This window comes from Rhinolophus ferrumequinum, chromosome 11, assembly GCF_004115265.2.
Source record: "Rhinolophus ferrumequinum isolate MPI-CBG mRhiFer1 chromosome 11, mRhiFer1_v1.p, whole genome shotgun sequence".
In the NCBI taxonomy this organism is placed as follows: Eukaryota; Metazoa; Chordata; class Mammalia; order Chiroptera; family Rhinolophidae; genus Rhinolophus; species Rhinolophus ferrumequinum.
Window position 1 is genome coordinate 21,979,319 of NC_046294.1, and position 22,376 is coordinate 22,001,694.

At 44.3% G+C, this 22,376-nt stretch overlaps 1 protein-coding gene across 10 annotated transcripts in view; it reads right to left on the reverse strand.

The window, feature by feature from the left end:
* PRR5L (proline rich 5 like) overlaps positions 1-22,376 on the reverse strand; it is a 129,887-nt gene that overhangs the window by 57,804 nt on the left and 49,707 nt on the right. For 2 of the 10 annotated variants that reach the window (XM_033121079.1, XM_033121080.1), the window contains exons 1-2: positions 10,854-11,061; positions 9,774-9,911 (exon numbers count right to left, since the gene is read on the reverse strand). The exons of 2 other annotated variants lie outside the window; for them this stretch is intronic. The gene's annotated coding sequence lies outside the window, so the exon portion shown is untranslated. Of the gene's footprint in view, positions 1-9,773; positions 9,912-10,765; positions 11,072-11,217; positions 11,278-22,376 lie in introns of those variants that run through there. 6 more of the 10 variants (XM_033121078.1, XM_033121081.1, XM_033121086.1 and 3 more) reach the window with 5 other exon arrangements.

Below are 22,376 nucleotides of genomic sequence, written 5' to 3' on the forward strand. Positions count from 1 at the left end.
GCCTCTATTTGCATCTGTCATCTCAGTTCATGTCTACCCTAAACCAGTGAGCTAGGTTTTATTATTCCTGTTTTGCCAATGAAGAAATTGAAGCACGGGCATTAAATTTCCCAAAGTCAAGCCCTCAGCTAATCTCATAATTAATGGTGAAAAACTGAAGCCCTTTGCTCTACGTTCAGGAACACGACAGAGCTGTCTTCTATCACCTCTGCTTTTCAACATAGTGTTGGAAGTCCTTGCCAGAGCAATCAGGCAAGAGAAAGAAATAAAAGGCATCCAAATTGGGAATGAAGAAGTTAAATTGTCACTCTTTGCAGATGACATGATGCTATATATAGAAAACCCTAAAGACTCCACCAAAAAGCTATTAGAAACAATCAACGAATACAGTAAAGTTGCTGGCTACAAAATCAATGTACAAAAGTCCACTGCATTCCTATATACTAACAATGAAATCTTAGAAAAAGAAATACAAAAAACAATTCCTTTTGCAATTGCAGCAAAAAGAATAAAATACCTAGGAATAAACTTAACCAAGGATGTGAAGGACCTATATGCTGAAAACTATAAGACATTTTTGAAAGAAATTGAAGAAGACACAAAGAAATGGAAAGACATTCCGTGTTCATGGATTGGAAGAATCAACATAGTTAAAATGGCCATATTACCCAAAGCAATATACAGATTTAATGCAATCCCCACCAAAATCCCAATGGCATTTTTTAAAGAAATAGAACAAAAAATCATCAGATTTGTTTGGAACCACAAAAGACCCCGAATAGCCAAAGCAATCTTAAGAAAAAAGAACAATGCTGGAGGTATCACACTCCCTGACTTTAGCTTGTACTACAGGGCAACAATAATCAAAACAGCATGGTATTGGGGAAAAAAAACCAGACACACAGACCAATGGAATAGAATTGAGAACCCAGAAATAAAACCACATAAATATGGACAAATAATTTTTGACAAAGAAGCTAAAAACATATAATAGAGGAAAGACAGCCTCTTCAATAAATGGTGCTGTGAGAATTGGATAGCCATGTGCAAAAGAATGAAACTGGACTGCTATCTGTCACCATGTACCAAAATTATTACCATATGACCCAGCAATCCCTCTCCTGGGTATCTACCCAAAAAATCTGAAAACATTTATATATAAAGACATGTGTGCTCCAATGTTCATTGCAGCTTTGTTTACAGTGGCCAAGACATGGAAACAACCAAAATGTCCTTCGATAGATGAATGGATAAAGAAGCTGTGGTATATATACACAATGGAATACTATTCTGCGGTAAGAAAAGATGAAATAGGACCATTTGTGACAACATGGATGGATCTTGAGAGTATAATGCTAAGCGAAATAAGTCAGACAGAAAAAGCAGAGAACCATATGATTTCACTGATATGTGGTATATAAACCAAAAACAACAAAAGAACAAGACAAACAAATGAGAAACAAAAACTCATAGACACAGACAGTAGTTTAGTGGTTACCAGAGGGTAAGGGGGGTGGGGGCGGGAGATGAGGGTAAGGGGGATCAAATATATGGTGATGGAAGGAGAACTGACTCTGCGTGGTGAACACACAATAGGATTTATAGATGATGTAATACAGAATTGTACACCTGAAATCTATGTAATTTCACTAACAATTGTCACCCCAACAAATTAAAAAAAAAAAAAATTTTCCCAAAGTCAGAAGACTAGTAAGAGGAACCCAGAGTCAAATCCTATCTGATTCCAGGGCCTGAGCTCCTAACCCGTCTATTAAACAACACTCCCATCTGCCACATGCAGTGGCGAGAGCTGAATACCACCCGTGGCTTCCCTTCTTGAACATCACCGACAGCTTCTTACCTTGTCAGGGCAGCAAGTGCACTCAGTCCCTTGCAGGAAGGCGGCTTGGTTTCTTCATGGCATTTACCAAACGAGCTGAAGTCATCGTGCGTGTTTACTTGTTCACTGTCTGACTAGCCCTGATAGTATGTAAGTTCCTCAAAGTCAAAGACCTTGCCTGTCTCATTCCCTGCTGTACGCCACAGCAAGTGCAGTGCTGGCCAGATAAAAGGTGCCCAGGAAATATTCTGGAACAATGGAATGAAATGTGGACTTCCACACTACCAGGAAGACCGGCCTTCCCATTTCTGAGGGACCAGAAAAATTCCCTTCACAGCTGACTGAACTCGGGCCCACCTAAGCATTACTGGACATGAAACTGGGCCATGTGGGCAAGGGATCCTAGGTCTGAGTGCTGGTCAGTGGAGCCCACAAACGTGGTTGAGGAGAGGCACCTGCTACATAGCAGTGTGCGTGTTTTGATTAAGGACCCGACTTCACAGCTCTTAGGAAACAAAAGCCAGCCAAGGGACAGACACTTCTACAAAGCAGAACATGATAAGGGTCGTTTGGGCTATAGGAAACGCCCAACAGGAAGAACGAGACAACTTTCTCAGTGCACCACTGGAAATGAGTGCAGACAGAAGAGCCTGGAAGTCTGAATTTGTGCAAGAGTAAATATTGGCACAAACAGGATGCAAGCTCAAGTGTTTATTTCCGTATGAGAGTGTTTTGCTCAATGTCCACTGGAAGGACTCAGAGCACTGACAATTTACATCCACCTAGCGGTAATTACTTCATCACATCCTCCTCATCATCACCCGGACCTACAAAACACTATGCAATCACCAGAAAAACCCCCTCCTGTGATACCAGTCAAGCAAAACGGTGGGGAATAACCACACATCTTATTTACTCATCCATAAGCCCCACTTAAAGTATCGAGTTTCTTGGAGGGCAAATTGTTTGGGTGTAGCCCATAAATGCCATCCAGAGCGATTCCGCAGTGCCTACCAGATGATACACAGAAAAGTCTAGACACAAGCGGTAGCTGAGACTGACCATTATGTGAACAATTATATTTCTGACACATAACATATATAAAACCTTGGTAGGTGACTAAATGGTCAAAAGCTACTGTCTGGCAGCCAACAAGAGTTTTAACTATGGGAAAATGTGCTCTAGACTAACATGTGCTACTTATTAAAAATTAGCTGCACTTTCTCAATTGCTGGAAGAGGATATGAAATGCTTTTTCATAAGAAAAGGAGATGAAGGGAAAGGAAATTTCTCCCCATGTCATGCAGTCAGGTATAAAGAGCCTTGAATAGAGGATCAGAAAGTTAAGGGTCTCTGGGATCTGATCATTTCACAGAGGTCATGAGTTCAACTCAAGCCCAATGAACAACCAAATACTGGAAGGTCCACTGTGTGCCAGGTTTGGAGGAGAGGAAGCCTCACGGGGCAAAGAAGAACCGAGTATCTGCCCCCAAGGGGCTCAGGGTCTAGCAGGAAATACTCAAAAGTAATGTTATAAATGCAACTCGACACCGAAGGCTGTAACTAACTGAAGATGGGAGGTTGAGACAAGATTGAGACAGAAAGGTTAAGTCACCTTCTCCTGTTACAGGGCAAAGCTAATGAAAGGTCCACTGAAAAATACAAGTTCTCCATTTTCTTGTCCATTCTGCTAAAGAATATGGACACTGGAGGCTGGAAAGGAAATTTTGGGAAGGAAAAACAAGCTTTCATAGGTAAAGCTCAATGACTATGCTTTTTTTTGTATTTGGGGTCGGCAAGGATGGGATAGAAATATCACATTTCAACAAATATCTGGTGAGCACCTACTCTGCTGGACACCAAGATGAGCCAGATATGGTCCTACCAATAATAAAGAAAAGGGAAGAGTAACTGGACAGGATGAAAGAAAAAGACAGGAAAGCTGAAAGAAAAAGATAAAAGACCGAAAGCAGGGATGGCAAACTCAATGCCTGGTGGGTCGAGGCAGGGAACACAAATCCCAGTTAAAAGGCCGAGTGACGACTGTGGTAAACTAAAAAACATGATTCAAACCAAACAAAACATACCTGATGCCAAAGTCTGGCCTACAGGCTAACAGTTTAAGACCCTTGTATTAGAGTGACTGGAGGAAAAGCTACACGGCTTGTACCTGCAAGTGCTGGAGGAAATGATGAGGTAAGAGAGCGTGAAGTTCACTGAGGCAGGCCTGAGAGAAGATGAATCCAGGCCTGGGAAAAGTAAACAAAGTAATTAAACTAATAAAATGAAACCCCAGAGGCCTACGGTCTAACAGGCAACACTAACATCTGCGTAATGCATTCGATTCCAAAGCTCAGGCTCAAGTCATCTCACTTGATCTCCCCAACACCCCTGTGAAGAAGGCATCGCTGTTACCCCTATTTTAGACGTGAAGAATTTCTGGTTTGGAGCCTGGAAGCACCTTGCCTCTTGGTCCCACAGCTACGGAGGGATAGCACTGGGGATCAAGTCTAAAACTGGCACTTTTCCAGAATTTCAAAAAGAACTCTAGGCTATTTTGTGCTTTCTAGACATCTTCTAAGTGATTCTGATGTACAGCCAGGCTTGAGAACATTGGTCTAGCCCAATGCTCTCCACCAGGGTGATTTTTTTGCCCCCTCTCTCCCACTAGGAGACATCCGAATGTCTAGAGGCAGTTTGGGTTGTCATAACTGTGAGGCATGAGGATGGAGGATGCTGCAGGCATCCAGTGGGTAGCAGTCAAGGATGCAAGTAACCATTCTACAATGCGCACAACACATTATCAAGCCAGAAACGCCAACGGGCACCGCATTGAAAAACACCCTGACCGGGACTCTAGTGCCTGGTTCCGTAAACCACGATCTGAGAATCGGCAGAATTAACATCACCTCAGAGCCGGTTGGAAATTCAGCCCCAACCTAGAACCACTGGAACCGATTCTGTGGTTTAACAAGATCCCAAGGTGACTCATAGGCCCTTGGAGAAGCACTGCTATAGACCATGTTTCCTTGGCCATCACAGAAGTGTAGGACAGAAAGGAACCTGAGCGGTAGGCCGAGCTCATCATTCCATAGACAGGCAAACTGAGGCCCAGAACAATTGAGCAACTTGCCCCTGGTCACACAGTTTGCAGGTGGCAGAGCCGAGATCCCATTCCAGATCTCAATTCCCTGACCTGTGTTGTCTCCACGATGCCAGTAAGGACCAACACCTAAACTCCTTCCACAGTTCCCCTCTCTGCAAAGTTGATACAGACCTTTGAGGTGTATGGGGGGCGAGTTGGGGGGGGCTTTTGTGAAGCCCAAAAGGACTCAATTGTCCTGTTGGTCAAAAATCTTTAAAAAATTATCTCAGAACACTACAGAGGATTACCATGTTTGCCCGTTAATTTTGCCTCCAGATTGTTTTACTGCGAAAGTGGCCATAGAATTCCCACTGCTGGAGTTGTGGACTCCAGCAGCAAGCAAGCTGTAGCAGAGCTCTCCAAAATGACGGCAGCAGTTGACGTGGTCTCCTCAAAGACATGTGGGGAATGATGCTGAACCAGTTCCAAAGGAGTATTTAGAATTAGGCAGCAAATGCAAAAGGGTGACAGAGGATTTACGCAGCTGAAGTCACGAGCAGGTCGGGACAGGGTTTGAGGCAGCCGAGTTCAGAATACAGACACATATTACAGCCCTCACTCGATTTTTGCCCCAGTCCTTGGGAAAAAGACAAAAACAAATTCTCTAGGGTATTCTCCCAGGCTCAGCTTAAGCTAGTTCCTGAATGGCTGGCCAAGCCCAAAGTGGTCCCTTAATCCTGGTATTTGCTAGAAACCTAATGGCTGCTGACACAGATGCCTTCAACAAAACACACAACCCGGCCCGTGTCTAAAACAACCAGCAAAGTTGGAGAAAATTCTGTAACCAGGAAGGAGAGAAGGGAGAAACTGGAAAGGTTACTGGCGTCTGACAACCAGGTCAAGTGAAACCAGAACACCGATGGGTGCGTGTCAGAAATCTTTACAACTCAAAATTGAGGAGAGGGAAAGAGAATGAAAGCCTAGAGAGGTAAATCCACGCTTTTATGCAACACATGAGTATACACAAAATAAAGTGTACAGATAATTACGATAGGTTGTGTGGGCAGTACCAGGGTGAAGACGGCGACCCAGTTTTCCCAAAGGCCCCGGTCAAAAGAAGAAGAGAGAGATTTTGGTGAATTCCACCGCTCTCCAAAACCCTCTGGGTCAAATGTATGGTGATGGAAGGGGAGCTGACTCTGGGTGGTGAACACACAGTGTGATTTATGGAGGATGTGATACAGAATTGCACACCTGAAATCTATGTAATTTTACTAACAATTGTCACCCCAATAAATTAAAAAATAAAATTAAAAAAAAAACCCTCTGGGCACAGTTCATTCATCAGCACATCAGGGTGGGAAGTGGGTTTAGCAAGTGAGGCACTCTCTTGGTCATGCTCTTAAGGTTTACACCCTTGCTGCCTCAACTTGCCTCATCTCAGTCCCACCCCCACGGGCACACACTACCCACTTTGATAAAGAACACTCACATTTTTTTTTTCAAAGTTCAAACACAGAGGAAAGGTGGCTGATTTTCGTTCAAGGCCTATCCTTTTTGTACAGAGAAAAATGAACAAGCCACACTCCATCCAAAAAGCTTCACACAGGTGTCCCTAAATTTCTGACAAAGAACTCGGTTAATTGGCTGGCTCTCCAGAGGCTGAAAGAGCTGGCTGAACCTGGCTGTGAGCTTCTGCTTTTTCATGAAGCCAGTATATAATAATGTCATTTATTATCCTGCTATAGAAATGCAATGTTTTTAAAAGGGGGGAGGGCAAGGCAGAGAATGTCCTCTACACATTTGAAGAATAGAGAAAGCCTCCCAAACCCCAGGATATGTTAGAGCTGGAACTACGCTGGGTTTAAAAAAAAAAGAGAGAGAGAGAGAGAGAGAGTCAAGTTTAATAAGCCATTTAAATCCCTAGTTGATGGTAATTAGAGAGCAAGCAGTATTTCTTTAAACCTTGCTAGACAGAACTCAATCCAATTTAGGTAATACTAACCTTTGTTTTTCCTCTCTCTCTCTCTCTCTCTCTCTCTCTCTCTCTCTCTCTTCTAAATAAAATGCAAGGATTGATCGACAAAGGCCATAAACTGGCAAAGCGTTAGAAAATACTTAAAGAGATTGGGCAAATGTTCACGTCCAGTTAAAATGAAAACAAGTCTCATGTACTTGGGCTCCCTACTTTATAGCGACTATGACCTGGGAATGCTAATCTGAAGGCATCTTAACAACAGAAGGCATGCAGAGGGAGGTGGAGGTATTTCCTCCTCAATGCTTCCCCTCTTGGCACCTCGTCTGGCAAGCCAGTTGCCAGGTCTTGCTCTGCAATGTGACAGCCATCCCCTGCCAGACCAATGCTAGTAACTTTCTATATTCACATTATCTACAGGACCTCTCTCCTTCTTCCACAGAGTAACTACCATCAGAATTATCCAGGCTGTCCCTTCAGTTTCCTCCATTACTCACCCACATCCTGTTCCCTAATTTTAGAGCTCCTGCACTGCCCTGGTATCAACTTCTGATCCAGAAACTTCCATGTGAACCACTAGGACCTTCTTGATTACTTGGGACCCTGGGGTCTTCATGGAAGGGCCATACAGGTTAGACATCAAAATGTACTGGAAAGAACTAAGGGCTTGAGTTAATGGCTGTGTGACATCACGAAAGTAATTAACTTCTCTGGGCCTCCATTTTTACATCTTAAAATAGAGAAAAGAACATCTACGTGCTCAGGCTGTTGGGAGGTTCAAGTTACATGACCATGGCTGTACCTGGTTCATAGTAGTTGCCCAATAAAAAAGTTGGCTCGTTCAACTGTTCAAGTTTCAAAGTAAAAGTTGGATCCCCAGCCCTTGACAAAAATGTGAATTAACTCAAATTCACCTCTGATGCCCCATCATCGCCTTGCATCATCTATACTCCCACCCTCCTTCTCGGCTCCAAAGTGGAATCTTCCTTATAAAACAGTACCTTCTACCTAACAGGGTACACCTCTCTCTGTTCCCAAATTCCTAACCCCGTCCCCCATACAAAACCCACAAAATATTTTATCCCCAGCTTTCAGCAACTGAGATATTAATTCACACTGACTTGTTAACAAATGATAATTTCTATAAGCATCGCTTTTAACAAGCATTTACATCTTGCATATAGAGGCAACTCTAGGAAACAAATCTTTAATGATGAATATTAAACATAGTAGGGAACTTTCAGGGGGACCACACTCTATTTCTCAAATCAATTCTATATTGATCTAGCTCTGCAAAAAAAGAACAAAGAAAGAAAAAACAGATTAAAAGGAAAAAGACTACAATTCAAAAAAGATTTCAGTATATTTTACCTTGTACAAGGTCAGTACAAAAGGAATGACCACAGGGAGATACATGCATGCACTCCTACAAACCTTTAGGCTAGAGAAATAATTAAGAAATCCACACAGTCCTTACTGAATTCAATTTTCCACAGACAAATAGTTTACATAGAATGCATTCATCCTCAATGAACAACCAAGATTATGACATTTAGGTCTGGATTATCAGCATGAAATTTTCTGATAGCAGTGTAACACTTTTCTAGAGATTTGTTTTTTCAATAACTGAGCCACTCTGTATGTTATCTGTATGACATAAAAGGAAGACAGGGAGGGAAGAAAAGAAAGAAAGAGGAGGGAGGGAACAAGGGAAGGAAAGAGGGAGGGAGGGAGGAAGGAAGATAGGAAGGGGAAGCCACCAACTTAATCAATTATAGGAACTGAGGAACTCCAGTATAGAGTACAGGCTTGATCTAGGGTAACAGATCTGGAAGCCATTCTCAGCTCCAACCCTGTGTGTGTAACTCTGGGCCTTTTTTTTTTTTTTTTTTTTTAAATAAAGGGAACATTTTTGTAATGTTTAAACACAGAGCATTATTGAAATCTCACCCACTGAAATAAATATACATCCATGACCCTCTGGATCTGAAAGAAATGAGGTCTGGTTGAGAAACAAGCTAGTCTAAACAAAGCCCTTGAGAAATAAGCCAATTAAACTAGCTTATTTGTAATGCCTTTCTGTTTTACACCGTAAATGGTTCTGGCTGTTAGAAGAATCAATAAGCTACTAAAAGGGCAATGGTTGGAGGTAGAAAAACCAAAGGAAACTTTGTGGATTGACCAAGCTGTTTCCCTTATCTGCTGTTACCTTCTATAGAAAGCAGTCCCACCCACAGCACCCCTGGTGGGATGCTAGGACTCCATCCTGCAACCCGACAAGACAGGCCTGCCAGGTACCACAGAGACCTGCAGGGTTCTCAGCTGCACTGGGAACCCCAGCAGCAGCTAAATTTAAAAGGGGGGTAAGTCAGTTTCTACAAGCTCCGTTTCCCCTCCAGACCCACTTGCTGCTTCATGTTGTCAGTAACAGCGCCTTCCACCGCAAGAACAATTTACCAGAGCGCAGCCCTGTGACATTTGAAATATCTAGGCCAATGAAATGTCAAGCCTGCAACACACGGTGGTCAGGATGACCAAAGGGAGGTCAAAACGGGCAGTCTTAGAGGCTTGATCAGCGAGTACCCTTTGGTGGGGGGTGGGGAGCAGAGGATGGAAACAATATGTTAGCGCCCTTGACTGCTTTGGTCCTGTGCATGGATCATTTGAATTTGCACATCTCATTTGGGCAACAGGTCCAGAACTCCGCCCCAGCAGAGATGCCCTGAGACTCCAGCCCAGAGCTTTTCTACGTGGGTCTCCGCAGCAGACGTGAGGCTGTGCCGCGGCGCGGGAGCCCTGGGTCTTGTGGGGCGCATCGCAGTAATTGAAACCTTGTATACCGCAAGATTGCAGTGGCGTCTATAAATACTCACCGCCTTACTGCTGACGAACAAAACGCGGGCTCCCGGCACCACGGGGGAAGAAGCGACGGCATGTGACCGAGGGCAGGGGCTGGGTAGAACAGGGGGAAAACCCTACTGCCAACCAGTGAGGCACCCCAGAGCCGATTCCTGAAACACAGTTTACAAATACACAACCAGGTCTGACCCCGGACGACCGCCCGCCCCTAAGAAGAGCGGCTGGGAAGGGAGAGTCGGAGCCGCGGGGACCCGGGCTCCAGAGCTCCCCCTGTGTGCAGTGAGCACGCCGCGCGCACAGTAGGCGCGCAAGGGAAAGCCTTGCCAAATGGAGGGCGGGCGGGAAAGATGAAGCCGAAAGGGGATGCCGCAGGCGCCAAGAGCCGCCGGCACCCGCCGGGTCTCGCGCGGGCTGTGCCCCAGCCCTCCCCAGTTGTCTGAACGGCGCTGGGGACAAATCGGCTGCCTTCCCTACCCTCGCCTCCCGTGTCTCCCTCCGGAAAAGGGGGACGGCAGGAAAAGATGGGCTGTTTTGTGGCTCCGAATCGCCCGCGCCCGAGTGGGGCAGCTCTTTAGATCTGTCCCTCGGGCCGAGGGAGAACGAGAGAGACAAACAAGCAAACTTTCTTTTTCGATCTCTAGGCTCAGTCTGGGTCCCACGATCGGCAGCATCCCGCATCCCCACCCACAGCGGTGCCTCGCCCACCCTAAGTCTGGGATGCGGGGCGCGGCTGCCCTCCTCCCCGCCAAGGGGGTCTCGAGTCCGGTCCTCTACGCCTGCCCGCAGCGTCCGATCCGAGAATCTTCAACCTTGCGGGGATCCCCAATCGGTTGCCCCCAAATGTGACACTTTCTCCAAGTCCCCACTCCCCGTCGTTCCCCACCGGATTGTGCCCGGTGTGCCCGGAGATTTTGTTCTCAATCCTGTGCCACTGCTGAGCCCACGACTCCGGCCCCTCCTGGGGACTTCCCCACGTACCCCCCTTGGGGTCCGGGGAGTGAGTCACCTCGAGTCGTGCACTCGCTCAGCTTGCCTCCTCCCCATACCGCGCGCGCAGGGAAAAGTTTCCGGTCTTCCCGAGAAAGTTTTCTCACCCGAGAGACTTGAGAGACCTGGATGGCTCTCGCCACCGCGCTCTGCCCAGCTGTCCCTCCTCGGTTCTCTCCCAGCTCCGCCTTCCTTGGGGTCCGGTCCAGCCTCAAGTCCTCTCAGCACCGAGTCCACAAACGACGCGGCCGCGGAGCTCCCGGAGCCCGGCTGGTGACACGTTTCCCTCCTCACTAGTCTTACGGCCTCCTCCCCGCTCCTCCTCCCACTTTTCCTGTCCCGTGCTCAGCGCTTCTGTTTCTCTCCAACAGCCCCCACCCCACCTCCCCCAGCCCACTCCGCTTCCCCAGCAGCTACTGTCACCCTGCTGGTGGCAGAGGGGGAGAAGGGGAAGGGGGCGCCTGGACTTACATCCAGTTCAACAATTTCAGGAAATCCAACTCTTGAACTTGAAAAGCCTGGGAGGATGCAACAGGTCAAGGGAGCTCAGTGCGGCGTTTCCCTCACACAAGACCAGACGCCCCCCCCCCCGCCCCCCCCCCGCCCCCCCGCTACGGGATCTCCTCCCCTCCCCACCCCAACCATGGGAAACTACCAAGAAGCCGAGCGGGTGACTCTAAGGCTCACTAGAAAACTAGCGCCCGGGGACTTTTGTTGTTTTAAGGAACAGTCCCCAGGCCCAGTCCAGGAGAAGTTGTTTTAAGTGCATTCATGAAAATATAATTCTAGTGAAGTCTCTCCCTTAGATGTGCAAAACGGTTTTAAAGTTCCCAAATTCTCTTTCCAAATGAAGGTTTGATGAATTGGAAGGTCCTTCAGAGTTTGAAAGAACAGAAAACCAACCAATCCCCAAATTAAAAACAATGTAAAATTATTTTCAAGTCTTTTTTTTTTTTTTTTGCAGGTGTTAAGAATTTGATGCAGCTGTTTTCAGGACTCAGTGGCTTGCATAATTTCACCCTATGGTTGAGCAGGAAATACTTTAAAAATGCTACCCGCTCACACATCACACTTAGGCTTTGAAACCACAGTGACATTTGCTGAAGAAAAGATGTATGTGACTTTTTATATCAAAACTGAGAAAAAATGTGACTTTTGTATCAAAACTGAGAAAAAATTAATGTTTATTTTGATCACTGTGACCTTACCAAACCTATGTAAGGGTTGCTGGTCCGGGTGTGCTTGGGTGGGGAGTTTTGAAGAAGCTCTGCCTGCTCCACTGATGCAGTGACATTAGCTAAAAGCTAGAATATTCCTAGTACAAACCCCAGGAAAAAGAGACTTTAAATTTCATCCTAGGAATCACATACAATGAAAGGAACTGGCCCCCAGGCACGTGTCTGGGAAAGAAAAGCTTGAGGGGGCCGTCATCCATCGGGGGAGGGGACTTGAGCTAAGTCTTCAAGGCAGCTGTGCTGAGGGCTTAAGAGCCAAAGCCTGGAGTCAGCCGGTCAAGATTTGTGTACCATCTCCTCCCCTTCCAGCTGCAGATTATGAGCCAAGTTATTTAACTTTGCTATGAAGATGGGAGTAAACCTAAACCTAGTAGCCCTCTCTTAGGGTTGTTAGGAGGATTTAATGAATCTGTACAGAGAAAGTGCTTAGAATCTGTGCAAGGATTCAACAGATATTATCAAGCTGTTACTATTACTATTATGATTCCTCAGGTCTGGGAGGTAAGAAGGGAGCTATTTCTACAGAGCTGAAGGAAGACCCATTTGGGAACATTTTATGCCGTTAACTCCATCTCAGTGAAGTCTTCCAGTTCAATGACAACCCACTTTATTGGGTCTTTTTAAAATTGTAATTTATTCCTCCCTCCCCTCATTCAACTCTACCTTTTCTTTTTTTCCATTCCTCTATCACTTGTAACATATTATATAATTTACTTTAAAAAAAATACATTGTCTCTCTCCCACCACCTCTTCCTTTCAGGCTACCTTGGCTCTCTAAGAACTTAGATTTGTTCTGTTCCCTGATATTGCCCAAAATTCTAGAGCAGTGCCTGGCACATCATATGCACCCAGTAAGTATCATATGAATGAATCTGTAAGTGGATTCCTTTAGCAAATTTATGCAGTACTGTTTGCCTATGGTGGGTTGGGCACCGTGCAATTTAAAAAAAAAGATGTAATCACCAGACCTATCCCAGGATAAAAGAGGCTCCCTTTAGAAGAAGTACACGACCTGGTAAAGAGAAGTATTCACAATATAAGTGATGCCAGTTTGGTAAGGATGCCATAAAAGAGTATTCGAGGACTGTAAGGGAGGTTTGAAGAGGTTAAAGTCTCTTCTAACCCTAGCGTTTCCTAATTTTGTAAACAGAAGTTTCTTAAGAAGTAGCCAACACTTTGGTGTAAATCAGACCTTTGCTTTAGGGACCATTAATACTAATATATTACACTTGTCACCACCCAAATTTTTACCAAAATTCTAACTGTCAATGGAACATTGCCTAATGTTATTAAGAAACAGAATTTTGTTAGCAGAAAACAGTACAGATCATTCCATTTAAACATTCATTTATGGAGGAGGAAATTCTAGGTCTCTCTTAGATATATCAGTCACACAGCTTGCCATGGCCACAGCCTCTGAAATGGACATTGACCCAGTCAAGGTCCCTACTGAAAGGGGAGACCTTAGGCAGCCCCTTGAAGACCAAGGGCGAGCACCTGACCCAAATGCAGCCAAACTCTGTGACAAACTCTGGCACGAAAAAGGTACACTGAGCCAATCAGATTCCACGTCAGGAATGTGAACACATACACACACACACACCCCTAGTATCCAGAACAAAAGCTGAAAGGTCATGACTTTATCTGAACTCTAGATTCCAGAAGTAGCAGATTGGTTGCCTGTGGGCCAGCTAGATATATATTAGATGTATGAGTTTGAACTCCATGGTGTCAACATTTTTTAAAAATAATCACTAACATGCAGAGATCAGAAAACTTCATGTAAAACTATGAATTTTCAGCTTGCCTTGAAAATCTGGAAGACCTGGCATTGATCCTGCTGCAGGCCGCATAGCTACAATTAGCTAGAGCTGCAGCAAGTTTCTCCCCTTAGACAGGGCATGAACTTTCCAATTTGCCACAATCCCAGCCACTCCCTACTTCCTTCTTCTCTTGCTCCCAGCCGGCTTCACTCATTTTCCTGCCACCCTGATCCAGTGAGAGAAGGCATGCTGGCACAGAGTTAGGAGGGGCCAGAGGTATGAGTAAGTAGAAATTATGCAATAGGATGGCAAGGGTTCAAACCATTTTTCTCCCCAGCTCCACGGGAACAAGGATTTTTAACCAAAATTTGGTTGGACTCACATAATTTGAACACTACTGAAATAAAGAAATCTATGGGTAGAAACGGAGGTAAGTGGGCATCACGACAGGGAGAAGCAGAGGCCCTCCCTAGGGGCTGCCTTGGGACCAAACCCAAATCTACTTCCTGCTCTTCCTGAGGCCTGTTCTTCTCCTTTTCCTTTGCTCCCATCATAAAGCCTGCCCACCCTATCCCCATCGCTCATTTCTATCCCCAAGGCCTAATCAATCAGACTAAGTTCCGGTAGGGTTGGGTGCTTGTCCAAAGTGATACAAGGAAGGACAGGACAAGGATCCCTGATCCCACTTCAGTGCTCTTGTAATAGACTGTCCTTGGGCTGATTAACTGCTTCCACCTCTGAATATGAATGGAAATCACTTCAACTGACAGACTCATAGCATTTAATGCCTGAAGGGTCTGGCCTACAATAGACATGAATTGCAGTGTTCAAAGTCTCCAGTTGGCACTTCTTTCCAGGATACTTCAATGTCTCATACCGTGTCACAAAAGTATTCCCGTGAAGGAAAGCATCATGGCCTTCCATTCGTTTTCTCGTTTTTATCGATGGAAGAATGGAGGCCCTTGAAAGATCCTTTGCTCATGTCTGGTACAGAGATTGTGAGGAGCACAGGTAGGCCCAAGGGCATGCGCAGTGTTAAAACACACAGTTTTTCAGGTCCTCAGAGTTCCAGTCATAAAATAAGTTAATGTAGTTACTCATGAGAAATACTTATCTAGATATAGAACTTGCGTAAGTACTCAACATACATCAACAGTATTTCACCATCCATAAAAACAGAACCATCTGAGAAATAAGCTCAGCATCTGATCTAACAATGAGGTGTAACATCAGTGACCCTTTGCTACAGCAGGAAGACTCACTACACAAAATGAAAAAAAGCTGACCCTCCTGGTCTCTTTTAACTTCTATGGTAGAAAAATTGAGGAACTAGAAGTTTGTTTTTTGGAAGAATTTTGTATGGTACAAACAAAACATTGTTTTCATCCTTTTCCAAGCAGCAGTGGGGTATTACTTGTATCTTGGTTTTCAACTCTCTTTTTTGTCTTTGGGACTGGGAAGTGTCTGCCCTCCATTCTAAAGCAGCTGGTATTTAATTCAATCTGAATGTATTTTGAGAATGACTTTAACATACAAATCTTAAAAGTGAAAAGAATTTTAGTAATCCTCCACAAATTTCCCCTGGATTACGCAGATTTCAATTACTCCTTTCCACAATTCCAAGCCAGTCACTTGGCTGACAAATATTGAGCTCACTTGTTGGTGTCCAGTACCGGGGATGCCACAGTGACTAAGAAAAAAAAAGTCTCTACCATCGAGGGGCAGAAGGCAAACAATAAACAAGGAAAGAAACACACGTAAAGGAGATCATTTGAAGTACTGATCTGCGCTATGAAGAGGAGAAAATGGAATACGAGAGTGACTGGAGGGAAGAAGAGAAGTGCTTTATTTGGGGTCATCAGGCATGGTCTCTCAGAGAAGATAGCTTTAAATAATGACAAGAGATTTAAATAATAAAACGAGGCATCCAGGGGAACAGAGGAACACTCACAATGGCCAGTAGAGAGGCCTGAGTCGAGAAGAAGTTTGGCAAGTTAGAGGGATAAAAAGGCCAGTCGTGTTAAAGATGGCCAACAGGTGAGGTCCAAGAAAGAGGTCAAGGTCGGATTACAGAGGACCTGGTAAGTCATGGGAAGAGTTTGGTCACAGTGGGAAGTACTCAGAGGGTTTTAGGTAGGAAGTAATGTGATCTGATTTCTATATTAGAAAGATCCCTCTGCTGATATGTGGTGGATGCACTGGAAAAAGGGCAAAAGCGGGGGCTTGCCATCCTTTTAAGGAGGTGGCCACAGTAGACGAAGGAAGAGATGATGATGACTGGATTAGGTTTGGAGCAATTATACTTGTAAAACATTATGAAACAAGGGATGATGGGACTTTCTGATGAATTGGCTGTGTGAGGAAAGGATGGGGTCATGGGTGAGGCTTCGGGTTTTTTGTTTGTGCAACAGTCTGGGTAGTGATGCCATTTACAGAGATGGAAAAGACAGGGTAGAGAGTGAAGTTAGAAGCAGAATCAATAGCTCTGCTTTAGCTTCGTTAAGTTTGAAATGCCTGATTGCGAGACCAGGAGAGATGTCAAATAGATATTTGAATGTATGAGATGACATTGAGGACTGGAGAGATACATTTCAGACCTCTCAGATAGATAGATAGATAGATAGATAGATAGATAGATACATACATACATACATACATACATACATACATACATACATACATAGATACATAGATACATAGATACATAGATGATAGATATTGGTATTGAAAACCAAGGAACTAGATGTGATGCCTTGGAGAGTAAATATGAATGAAGAGATGCCAGGGAGAATAGAGGAGTCTAGTAAAATAAGAGGAACCAACAGTAGAATAAAAAGAAACGAGTTGGTAATGAGACCAGGAAATCTAAGACAGTGAAGTACAGAAGCCTAGAGAAGAAGGCGTTCCAGGACGGAAGGATTGATCAAGTATGTCTAATGCTGTCAAAAGGTCAAGTAAAATGAGAACAGAGAATTAATGTTTCTTTGGCAAAATTGTACGTCATTAATGACCTTGATAAAGGTCCTTTTAGTGGAGTGGTGTAGAAGGAAATCCCATCAGAGTGGGTTGAGGAGAGAAAGACAATTGAAGAAATGGAGAGAAAATACTAACAACTCTTTCAAAAGTTTTTCTGTGAAGGGAAGTAGAGAAATGGGGCTATACCTGTGGGGGGTGGGTACAGGTTCAAGAGAAAGTCTGTTGATTTGATTATTTTATTGACTATTTTTAATTAGGTGATAAATAGTAAGGCATGATTTGAAGGCTGGTGGGAATTATCCAGTAGGGAGAGAAATTGATTTATGTACCTACTCACAGTTTGTGGGAGGGGGGAGGGGGAATAAATGCTCTCATGGAGCCCATTCTCCAAATGTGGCACATTTAAACACACTTTTAAATGCAATAAATTGACATGTTGGGGCTATGATGAAAAGATGTTAAAGGAAACATGTGGAAGTAAGATAGTGACACGTGCAGGGAAGGTTTTCACATCAGGGCTTCTGCACTACACACCTGCAAGGATCATCAGTCACTTGGATCACAATGTAAACGGTGTCTCCTGGAATTGTGCAATATGGCAGACTTGACCTAAACATTCTCTGGGCTAGCTCCTCCGTCAACCAACCCTTGATGCAGATCCATCTCCAAACTTTCTCCACGATAGAGGAATCTGCTGATACACATCAGCCCTCTGACCACTGCCACATTCAAAGATGCTGATGTTGTATTGCCCAGTTCATCTCTCAGAAGGCCTTTTGCACCCAGAGGCGATGGAAGACATTCATGGCAAACCACGTATCCCAACTTTTGTGTCATAAGGTAACATCAGCATACAGTCTGCACCTAAGGGAGGACTGAATGGGAAACATTCCAAATACATACTCAAAGTTGTTCCAAAGAAACTTTTCATTTTCCTCTGTCATTGTAGCAGGCATTTGGGAATGCCTGCCCAGACCATAGCCCCCCTGTTTAGGAACCATCACACACCTCAGATTCTGCAGGATGGGGCAGTAGATCATCCTGTGACTTGTGACAAGTGACTGGTCCTAGGAGTGGGCAGGTGAGGAGTGCCAGTCAGACTGCCCTTTATGAGTTCATACTAAGGGACGCAGTCTCCTGGCTTCATACCTCCCCAGCAGGGGCTGGCCCAGCGTGCTTCGGGCTTCCTGCCTACACTCACAGCACTCTCTGCCTTCCACACGAGAAGCCAGGCCCGAAGTTTACCCTTCACTCTCCAGACTGTCATCACCACACAGCTTTTTCCATTTGCACCTCTCACCTGTCTCCCAGCCCTTCCTCACTCTCCAACACCTTCTCTCGTACGCTCTGGGACTCATAGGCCATCATCAGCAAAATCCCCGGTATTTCACCTTTTCTACTGCACATTCCATTAGCCTGTATGCCCTAACTCAAAGGTTCTCAAACATTTTGGTCTCAGGATCCTCTTAAAAATTACTGGAGACCCAAAGAGCTTTTGTTTGTGTGGGTTGTCTCTATCAATACTTAGTAGATTTGAAATTAAATGTAAAAGTTAATTTATTAGTTTTAAAATAACTGTAATAAAACCAGCACAGATTTTATGAAAAATATGTATTTTTTAATTCATGGAAAAAAGGACATTGTTTTACATTTCTGAAAATTTCTTTAACTTCTGGCTTAATAGAAGACAGCTGGATTCTCCTATCCACTTCTGCATTCAATCTGTTGTGTTATCACACCATGTAGCCTCTAGAAAATTCCACCATACATTTGCAAGAGGAGAGCGAACGGCAAATATCTTAGTATTACCATGAAAATTGTTTTGTACTTGTGGATCTCTGACAGTCTTGGAGTTTCCTTGGGGTTCCCAAACCACACTTGGAAAATCACTGTTCTAACGGAACCCTGGCTCTCCCTAGGGCCCTTCCCTGAGATCCTCTCAGATGGTGGTGGTTTCTCTCTCCAACACACCTTGTGTCACTGGACTGCGAGAGAGAGTGTTTGCTTTCCTTGCTCCTTGTGCCACTGTGAGACCACAGTTCTTCCCTAAAAAAGTCTCCATCAAACTATCAGACTATTCTCCTCACGTCCCCTTCTTGTGACCACCACCACAGGCTCCTAGTTATCCCCATCTTCCTTTGAAGCTTTAATTCCTGGTTCCTGATCATAACTCTTGGTGATTTCAATATCTGTATAGAAAGAATCTGATCCAACATCCTGGCAGCTCAGTTCCTTGACAGCGGCTTCAATGACCTTGTCCTCTGTTCTGCCACGGCCACTCTCTCTCGTGGTCAGCCTTGACCCTGTCACTTCCTATTGCCCCCATCACCCACTCTCTGACTGTCCAGTTCACCCCCTCCAGTACCCGGGCTCCCGTAAGTCTTCAGCTCCTTGAGATGCACCTTTTTATGGCCTCTCATTCTCTCCATGTCCTCCCTTCCCTCATCCAGATTAGATTCCAATATTACATTAAGTTCTTTGCATTCATCCTGGACTCCCTTGCTCCTTTCTCGCTTCACTGTATGTGCTTCCCTAAGTCAAAGTTGTTCAGTCTGATTCTCCTCTTCTTCGGTGCCTGCATCAGTATAAACAAGGCTGGAAAAATGAACACAACCATGCAGCTCAGCACCCACAGCAAATAAATGTCTCTAGTCTGTTCACTCTCCCTCTATCTCCAACATCCCCAAACTTTCTCCGACATCCTCACTCTCAACTGAGAACCTTCCTTCCTTCTTTGTGTGAGAATATAGGGACATCTCGGAATAATTTCTATAATGCTATGGACTGAATGTTGGTGTTTCTTCCCTCAATGCATATGTTGAACCCTTAGTCCCCAATGGATGGCATATGGAGGTGGGACCTTTGGGAGGTAATTAGGGCCAGATGAGGTCATGAGGATGAGGTCCTCAGGGTGGTATTAGTGCCCCTATAAAAAGAGAAAGAGACACAAGTTCTCTCTCTCTCTCTCCACCAAGGAAAGGTCATGTGAGCACACAGCAAGAAGGTGGCATCTGCAAGCTGTGAAGAAGGCTCTTACCAAGAACTAAATCTAACGGTACCTTGATCGGGGATCTCCACAACTGTGAGAAAATGGATGTCTGATTTTAAGCCTCCAGTCTGTGGTGCTTGTCACAGCAGCCCAAGCTGACTAAGACATGTATACTACCACTTCCGTGCCTACTCCTCTACTAGAATCTATAGCCGTTTTCTGCCTCCCTCTTGTTGCTCGGGGTGAATTGCCAGTGCTGAATCTGGGACGGACGTTTCCACTAGGCACCAGGTTCTGTTCCCCCACCTTCCCCATCTCTTCTAGAAGTGTGTAGGATGTTCCCCCACCCCCACTCTTCCAGTTTATGTAATGCAAACCATCTTGAGTGTTCCATATTCATTGGCCCTAATATTTCTTCTCTTTTTCTTTCTTTGACCTTCTCCAATCAGGCTTTCATCCTCTCCATTCTGCTGAAATTACTTGTCAGTGTTACCCATGATCTCCCTGTCACGTGGGCACTCAACAAATACTTGTTAAAGGAATGAACGAATGATCCTCAGATAGTGAGGATATCACAACAGAAAAGTCACCCATGAATGCACACACGCACACACGCACGCATACACGAGGAGAGGGAGAGAGAGAGAGACCTGTTCGTGGCCCCAGTTCCCAGGAAGCCCTGTTTGGCCTTGTTTCTGTGAGAGGCCCCTTTTATTCGAGATAGTGGGGTACAGGGTACGAGTAAGGCTGTCCTTTGCACCACAGGTATCTTGCCCAGAACAGTCACTCCTTCTCATATAAGCTAAACCTTACAGTCAAAAAACATTATATTTCCTTGTGGGGAAGAAGCCTAAACTTCGGGTTAGACCTACTGATACTGTTTGGGGACAGTCCCTTAATCCATTGGAGTCTCTGTTGCAGATACAACCTGGTATTCAGGGATTTTCTAAGGTCTAAATGAGGTTTATGAGAGTTACGTGAAATATTTGGCACAGTGCTTGGTACACTGTAGCACATTTTTTGTGGCAATAGAAAAGTAACGAGAAACCATATTCAAAATAAGAGACTTTTGCGTGTTTATTATCCCCTAATGTTTGTTTCCCTGCATAAGCCCAATTACTTTATGGTAAACCCTAGTGTTGTACCCAATTCCCAGTTGGGTTCACATATAGTTTAGCGTTTTTTATACTCTAATATTTATTGTATCGTTGCAATACAAATATACAAAAATACTTTTGTATTCAAAAATATCGTTGAATATAAAGGAGACTTCAATAAGTAGTCCAAGTCCAAGAATATGTAAATAAAATGGTAATTCTAAAAGTAAAGACATGACATTTATAATCTCCCCACTTTGAAAAGAGATAAAATAAAAATAAGGAGCAGAATCACATAAATATAATGACATAAGATAGTAGTCTTCATTGAATATATACGAAGATAAATGGAAGAAGCAAGAATGTGTTTAAGCTTATTTGTTCTTGTTGGGGGAGGGGAGGGCAGATGAGGGAAGGGCAAGAAGAGAAGGAAAGGGAAGGGAAGAGGGGTGGGAAAGGAGAGAGGGAGAAATAGACAGTTTGGAGCAGCGAAAGAATTCTGGTAAGGATAGTTCATCTATACTATGGTCGGATGAAAAAATCCCTGGCGGCAATCTGGGTCCCTTTCCTCAGAGTCAATGCCCACCACAAAATTCTCTAACCATGAATTCTGTCTTCTGGGTACCATGATATACTCACAAGGTGCATCCCATGCAAAGTAAGCTTTTTGGGATTGACTCATGCTAACTAAATTCTCCAGAGACTGATACATAAACTAAGATACAAATTAGCATATAATCTATAATATTGATTCCTGAGACTCTGCCTAGAATCGCATTTATAAATTATCTCTTTAGGTGAAATAGTCAACATTAATAGGAAATTTATTCATTTTCCATTTTAATCTAATTCTTCCTTTGTGAGATGGAATTCCAATTATGTCCTAAATATCACATATGCCTCCCTCTTTCTTCCTTCCTTCCTTCCTTTCTCTCTCTCTCTCTCTCTCTCTCTCTCTCTCTCTCTCTCTCTCTCTCTCTCTCTCTCTCTCTCACACACACACACACACACACACACGCACACATATAAACATGGGCTCTATAGTAACAATAATTACAACTAACAACTAACATTAATATTAATTGCTGATGTATGATATGCTGCACTGTGTCAGGTCTCAGACAACCCAGGGGTGTTGTTATTGTTCCCATTTTACAGATGAAGGAAGTGAGGCTGAAAAAATGGTTTAGTCCTTCCCCAAGGTCATCCCTTCAGAGGTAGAAATAACCACAAATTATAAGGTTTGATTTCCCATTGTAAGTTCTTCCTTACTTTTCCTTGTCTTGACCTCCCAATTTAGCAAGAGGAAGTTGCAGAGCTGTGTTTGGGGAAGATAAATATTCTCATCCAAACCACCAGCTGTAGGGAGGTTTTCTGCTAGATGTGGGAAATGAGGAGAATTCTGTACTGGTAGAAAAGGAGCAGAGGAAAGATGCCTCGTCCCCTAAGACAACTGTACCTAGCAGTGCTTGAGTGTCTCACCCAGTTGAGGTAAGCCAAGATAGCATGGAGACGGCTGCCCTCCACAAAGAACTCTCTGTTTCTTCTCTAGTATTAACTGGGGCAGTTC